The sequence below is a fragment of the Palaemon carinicauda genome, chromosome 25, assembly GCF_036898095.1.
Source record: "Palaemon carinicauda isolate YSFRI2023 chromosome 25, ASM3689809v2, whole genome shotgun sequence".
Taxonomy (NCBI): Eukaryota; Metazoa; Arthropoda; class Malacostraca; order Decapoda; family Palaemonidae; genus Palaemon; species Palaemon carinicauda.
This window is the reverse complement of record NC_090749.1, coordinates 87,578,441-87,585,940: the sequence shown is the minus strand read 5'-3', so window position 1 is coordinate 87,585,940 and position 7,500 is coordinate 87,578,441. Positions and strand designations below refer to the sequence as shown.

General features: G+C 36.1%; 1 pseudogene; it reads left to right on the top strand.

Annotated features, from left to right (window-relative positions):
- Nucleotides 1–7,500, top strand: part of LOC137619127 (neuroligin-4, X-linked-like) — a 14,998-nt pseudogene that overhangs the window by 1,654 nt on the left and 5,844 nt on the right.

Sequence of the window (7,500 nt, the reverse complement as noted above, 5' to 3'; positions counted from 1 at the left end):
GTATATATATATATATATATATATATATATATACAGAATATATATACAGTATATATATATATATATATATATATATATATATATATATATATATATATATATATATATATATATACAGTATATATATACAGTATATATATATATATATATATATATATATATATATATATATATATATATCCTTCGCCTAATCCTTCTCCCCTGGTCATCAGGAGCAAGTCTGTTCAAGCGAGCAATTCTGATGTCAGGATCTGCACTCAGTCCCTGGGCTTCAGTCCGGGACCCATCTGGACACGCCTTCGATGTAGCCACCCAGCTGGACTGCCCTGTTCCAAACGACCTCTTTCGCCCCTATGAAAATCTTCTCCAGTGTCTGAGGAAGAGGCCTCTGCACCACATATTGCAGGTGATCAAGTTGGAGATGTATTGAAAAAGAGTGTGTGATTACCAGTTTACGTGACCCGACAAAATTTCAATTGCTTTATTAGTTTTATAATACAAATTGATATGTTTATTAAAAATAACCATAAGTCCATCGAAAAAAAGGGACGATTATTCAACTTTAGACTATACTATTGTAGCGTATACTATTTCCACTCATATAATATGCTAGAAGTATTGGATTTTTTTTTTATTAATATACTGTCTATTCTAATAATAATAAAAAAAATTGTACATAGTAAATATTGTGGTTTTCAGTGATTATTCTGCCCCTGGTAATATGCTATCACAGAGTTCCCACAAAAAAGTAAGCTAGATGGAATGTAAATAGCTACAAACAATAATAAAAATACAACTGTTTTCTGCTTTTACTTAAAGAATATATTAAATAGAGAAGAAAAATATATGTAACAATAATAATTTCATTCATTGTTAAGGGATTCCCTTAATCATATTCAATTAATTGTACTGTATTTACAGTTTCTTTTTCCATATTTTAGTTGAGTATTATATTCCTGAAAAGTTAGAAAAACTATAAGGGATTAATGATAGAATTAATGTATCTGATAATGATTCTAAGTTACCGGTATCTAAAGAATCTGGAAATTTTATGTTAATTATTACGGATACGTAAAAACTATTTGTAGTAATAATCAGAACTGAATTTTAATCAAAAGTATGTTTTCCTACATAAAGGTGTATTTTAGAAAACCAAAATCTTTTTTTGTAATTTTTAACCTAAAAATTTACAGTATGACTTATATGTTTGCCTGGAAATCATTTTAACTTAAGATAATTTCTTTTCATTAAAGTACTTTAATCATTTTTAGCAAAAATTATCTTGACAATAATTTTCGATCAAAAGTCCATCTTTATACCTAAAGGTGTTTTTTGTAAAACAAAAATATTATTGGTAATTCGATTTTATATTTAACCTAACAATACATAGTCCAAGAGCTAGCAGCCATTTATTTACCGGAGATGACCAAAATTCTAGTGGGCATTTTTGGAAAGGGTCTACCATGGGACATCCAAAAATGGTTATCTTTAAGTTGGGCAATGGTGGGTGTAGATTTTATTAACCCCTTTTGTTCGAAAACGGACTTTTCGTTTTTCGGCAAAATATGGGGGTAGGGGAAAGTAAATTGGCTGCAGCTCCTCTCACACTGGTCCTAGAATAAAGAACTATATACCCAAATAATGCTATTGATCTGTAGATTTTGTTTTATATCAAACAGCATTAATTAAATTATTATTGGGGGTCACCAGGGGTCAAAAGTTCAAGGTCAGCTCTTTAAAACGCTGTTTTTGGGTTTTAGCTGTATTTTGGCTAAATAAGACATCAAAATTTGCCCAAGGTTTACTAAAGATGAATAGAATATAAAGAAGAGACATATATAAAGTTTTTTGAAGAAGATGGGATTTATTCCAGCAATATGACCGACATGACAAAAGTCATTATTAAACGGTTGCTTTGAAATTCACTCGTCAAACCGTTTCAAATTTAGTTGATAGATGGTTTACCTATAATACTGAGATCAGTTTTATTGACTGTGTGTTCACCTGCTTTGTCTTTAAAACAATATAAAAACATTTATTCTTTAATAATTTTAATGAACACCACCCTTCCGCTGTAAATAGTATGCCACTAATGGCTGTAAGCTCTCGTCATGGTCATATGGTATTTCAATGCATATCTTTTTTCACTTTTCAATTGCTTCATCCGCAGTAATGACGTATGTGCAAAGGCCTATTATGTAGATCAAAATCACTGAGGAAATTTCATACAGATTTCCGGCAGTGAGAGATAAATAACCAGTTCAGTTCATATGTGTAATTTCAAAAGTGTTGAGTCACAACTCCTTACACAAATCTATTTTTTTCATGTAAGTAAATGGCTGTTTACAAATAAGTAGAGTCCTAAAAATGAACTATGAGTTTCAATTTCTTCAGGTTGATGTTGCTGTTAACACTGCAACCCTCACAATGGCTAGTGGGACTGGTAATCCGCAGCAAACAAATGACAACTACCCTTACCTTCGCAGCCAATCAGCTATGCTTGCTGTATCAACGTCAGGGGTTTTACCAAATGTCTGCATATTCTGCAGAAAAACTAGAAAGAAAATTCGAGGAAAGGAACAGACACTCACCAAAATGTGCATGTTATTCTGTTGAAAAAATATCAAAGAAGCTGCTCGTGCTCTAAAGTCTAAATGACAGTGAAATGCTTGTGATGATAGGTGACATTGGGTTTCATAGCAAAGAGGTGAAATATCATAATGAATGTAAACGAGCATACCTGAATCAAAAGAGGGACACATTAAAGAGAACAGTGTCTCCTGATTGTGACAATGCAAACTGTATTGCTTTAACAAGTATATTCCAATACATTGAATCCTCAATCATTGACAATTATTGGCCTGAATACCTTGTATTATTACATCGGCATTACCTTAGATTTCTAGAGCAAATATCTGATGTTGAGATTGTACCTCACAAAGTCTCAACTTTAGGGGATAAAATTGTGAAACATTTTGGTGATAGAGTCAAAATAGATTGTTTAAGTAGGAAAGAAGGTTTGGTAGTGTTTTCTAGCATGGTAAATAAAAAACTGGCCCTTTCAACAGATTCAAAATTTAGCAGCTCAGAAGAGCATATTGTGACTGAAGCAGCCTCTACATTGCATTCTAACATCCTTGAAATTTGTAAGTGTGCACCTGAATTGCCTGTGTCCTTGTCACTTACCAAACTATGTCCGTTGGATGTCATTGTATCACCACAATCTGCTCAATATGGAAATGACACATCCTGGAATTTAGCCAAGTTTTGAAATGGGGTGCACTCTCTGTGTGGAGAACTAGGAATACCTTTTCCAGAAGTGCATTTGATATTACTTTACAGCAAACTGTGAATAGGGATGCCGCATCCAGGCAAAAGGGTAATGCTGCATTTACACAGAATGTTGCAGCCCGTAAGAAGGGGACAGTGAAAAGATCTTTTAGGGGAGCAATTGTCAGTTGTCTCCTGGAAATGGCTGGAATCACACTGGTGGATGATGCAATACAGGAACTAAAGCCATCGAGGATAGCCAAAGACAATGCAGACCTTAAGAGCACGATCACAGAGGTGGAGAAAACTCTTAATCCATTCACTGTTAATGATGGTACTCTGTATTGCCTAAGCACTGGCAAAGCTGCCTCGGATGGTGTGAAAGACAGTCTTCTGCAGTCAAAAGAAACTGGATCTACCTGAAATCAAGTTTTTGTTAATGAATGTAAGGTAGATGGTGGGCGTTTTGAACAGGCTGTTAAGCGAAGAAAGGTGATGAATTTCACACAGAATGCAGTAAAAGTTAAATTCACCACAAAGGACAAACAGATCAAGAAGCAAAATGCACCAGAGACATATTTTGGAGGCTGCTGTATTTCTCAGTAACATAAGAACTTGATCCTATCCTCTCACTCCAGTTCCTTTCTCATTGTGTCATATGACTGGTGATATGAACAAGACATCAAAGAGCACATTAATGGAAAAATTAGAAGCAATGGGAACCTTGAATGCCATACCAGACAGGACTGATGTCTATATTATAAATGCTATGTTCTTCTTCCGTGTGCTTTACATGCCATCCATCTATGGGGGATGGCAATATCCATTCTGAAACAAGCTTGTAGCACTGGTGAAATTGTACACATAGTCTGTGACACATATCCTAATGGGCCAAGTATCAAGGACATTGAACATGACTTGCGTGGTAGGACACCCACTACCTATATAATCACTGGCTCGTCACAGAAAAGACCACCAGATCTCAACACGGCTTGGAGCACATCACAATTCAAAACAGAGTTTTTGGCCTTCTTGAAGGATGAATGGTCATCAGATAGATATGCATTGACTCTTCAGGGACATCAGGTCTACTTTGCAGTGGAACATGAATGCTACCTTTGCAGTTCAGCAAGTGGAAATGTCAACAGGGTCCTGGTTCATGAGCTTTAGTGCCGGCATGAAGAAGCCGATACACGGTTACTGTACCATGCAAACTTTGTTGCTGTTAACTATGATGTGGCCCCAGTGATTGTCTTTCGCAGTACCAACACTGACGTCTTCATCCTTATTCTCTACCATGCTAAGTTCTTTAACGCACAGATTTGGATGGATGCTGGCTTGAGTTCTAGAAATTCCAGTCATTTCATAGATATGTCACATCTTGCAACCAAACTGACTGGACCTTTATGCGATGCTCTACCAAACTTCCATGCTCTGACAGGCTGTGATTACACAGCCTCTTTTATGGGAAAAGCAAAGTGGAAGCCATTTGAAATAATGAGAAACAACCCTAGGCTCACATCTGCAATTAGTCACATTGGAGACTCAGATGTCATCGATCCAGATGTTGCTGCTGTAGTTGAAGAGTACTTGTGCATTGTCTATGGAGTTCGGAACCTGACAAGTGTTGATGAAGCCAGGCTTCAATTTTTCCGCAAGTTGTATGCCCCTAAGAAGGAAACTGATCCGTCGATAAAATCAAAACTACAGACCCCTGTTGTCTTCCTCCTTGCCAAAGAGTGTTGCAACAGAAGTTGCTAAGAACTACTTTGTTGCACACATATGGAGGAATGCAAGGGAAGCTGATTCAGTCTCATTTGGTCCTGAAGGACACAGCTGGAAAGTCCAGAATGGCAGATTGATGATTGTCTGGTTCACTAGCTCAAATACTCCTGATAAGTTAACCGTTGAAAAATCCGATGTACAGGAAGATGATAATGATGATGACAATGATGAAAAGGACACAGAGCCAACATTCCTCGGATGAAGGAAAGAATATAGATTTTTAGAGAAGTCCATATTAGCAATATAGCTGGAATAGATCCCACCTTCTTTGAAAAACTTTATTTGTATCTCTTTTTTTATATTTCAAGCATATTTAGTTAACCTTTAGCAAATTTTGATGTCTTATTTAGCCAAACTACAACTAAAACCCAAATCCGGCATTTCAAAGGGCTGACCTTGACCTTTTGACCCCTGGTGACCTCTAATAATAAATTAATTAATTTAGTTTGATATCAAATAAATCTACTGATCAATAGCATCATTTTGGTATATAGTTCGTTATGCTAAGCCCAGTGTGAGAGGAGCTGCAGCCAATTTACTTTCCCTTATCCCTCATATTTTGCCGAATAATGAAAAGTCCGTTTTCAGACAAAAGGGGTTAATAAAATTCACACCCACCACTGCCCAACTTAAAGATACCCATTTTTGGATGTCCCATGGTAGACCCTTTCCAAAAATGCACACTAGAATTTTGGTCATCTCCGGTAAATAAATGGCTGCTGGCTCTCGCTCTAACATGACTTGACTTCACTTATAAATGCTTTTAACTCAAGATGATTTCTTTTCCGTAAAATATTATGAAAGTCAAATGATAAGTTGACCTTAATATTTCTGTCTACATAACAATTATGATTTAGGAAAAATATAACTTTTATGAAAGGAAATAAGATTAACCTAATGTTCTTAAAGGTTCAGCTAAAGATATCCAAGTTTCAAGTGGCTGTTGGCCCCAGCATTGATGGTGTCACTATCAAACCTGACTGGAAAAATCATCAGAGCAAAATATGTGAGTTTAACTTCTGAATTTTCTTAGATGGATTTGATATGTTGATGTCAACTCATACGCAAAAATATTTTATTATTTATAAATGCTATTTAGGGTCGTAATCCATAATACAGCTGAAAACCCTAAATGTATAGTATTACATATATACAACCCTATACACACAGACACATATACATATACATATACATATACATATACATATACATATACATATACATATACATATACATATACATATATATAGGTATTACGACCCTTGTTGGGCCGTGGTGCAGGTTTGTCTGCACTAAAGGATGCACACTCAGTGTTGTTTCAATGTATCTAGCAAAAGATGGTCAATGGAGACAAAAACACTCAGGAATACTCAACAATATTTATTAACAAACAAAGAATAATTAAAGTCAACCTTGTGACTGCCAAGGACAAACACCAGTCCTTAAATAATCCCTTGGGATTCCTAACTACAAAAAAAACTAAACAATAAATAGATATAAAAGAGAGAAACGCATGAATACAAATAAGTCAAAACATACATAACATGACTGGCCAGATCAAAATAAATATAATAAATTATACTTATAACTATTGAGGTGGTGAAGGAAGGTGAAGCGTAACAGGGAGAAAACACTTAATCTCCTACCTATATTTATAATCTAAACTTAATATATAATCAATAATATAAAAACCACGAGGCTGTTAACATTACACGAATTTAGAATAATAACAAAACCAACCAAAAGTGGCAACAAATTAAGACTGTTCCAACAGTTCATTATAGTATATCTATCTACATAAAAATTATATTGAGTAACAACAACAAAAAAATTATCTCCTCACAATCAGAAGAGGAGTCCGTGATCCCAGAATAACACGCGTCTTTCTTTCCAGTAGGCTTTGATCCCAAAACTCTAACAGGGGAACACAAAAGCACCAGGAAGGAGGAGTCGAGAGGTCCTGCACGACCATACAAAATAAAAACGCTTACCTGGGATCTTTCTCCCTACTAGCCTCCTGACGGGCATCAAGGCCTCCACAGCTGCAGTAAATTCAATGACGTCCTGAGAATCAAATGCTCCTAACACCTCAGGAAAAATCTTCCACTGAGGAGGCAGCAAGATAAGGCCGCAGGTGGCTCAAATCACCTGCAACACAAGCAGGACGCAACACCGTAGGTGGCCAGAAGCGTACCTGCGAAGGACAGCACTCAAACTACGTCCAAAGGCGTTGAAAACATTTTTAAAAGCGGCAGCTGGAGGTCAAAAGGGTATAGCCTCTGTAGAAAGCCCGAACTGCCCTTCCAAACACAAGCACTGTCTCTTATAACCTCCCTCACCGAGGTCTCCAGTCACGTGCCCAAAATGTAAACAAAAAAATAAACGAGTGTTAAAAGGGTAATTCGAAAACTTTAACGAGCGGGGAGGAGGCGCAAAATCACCACA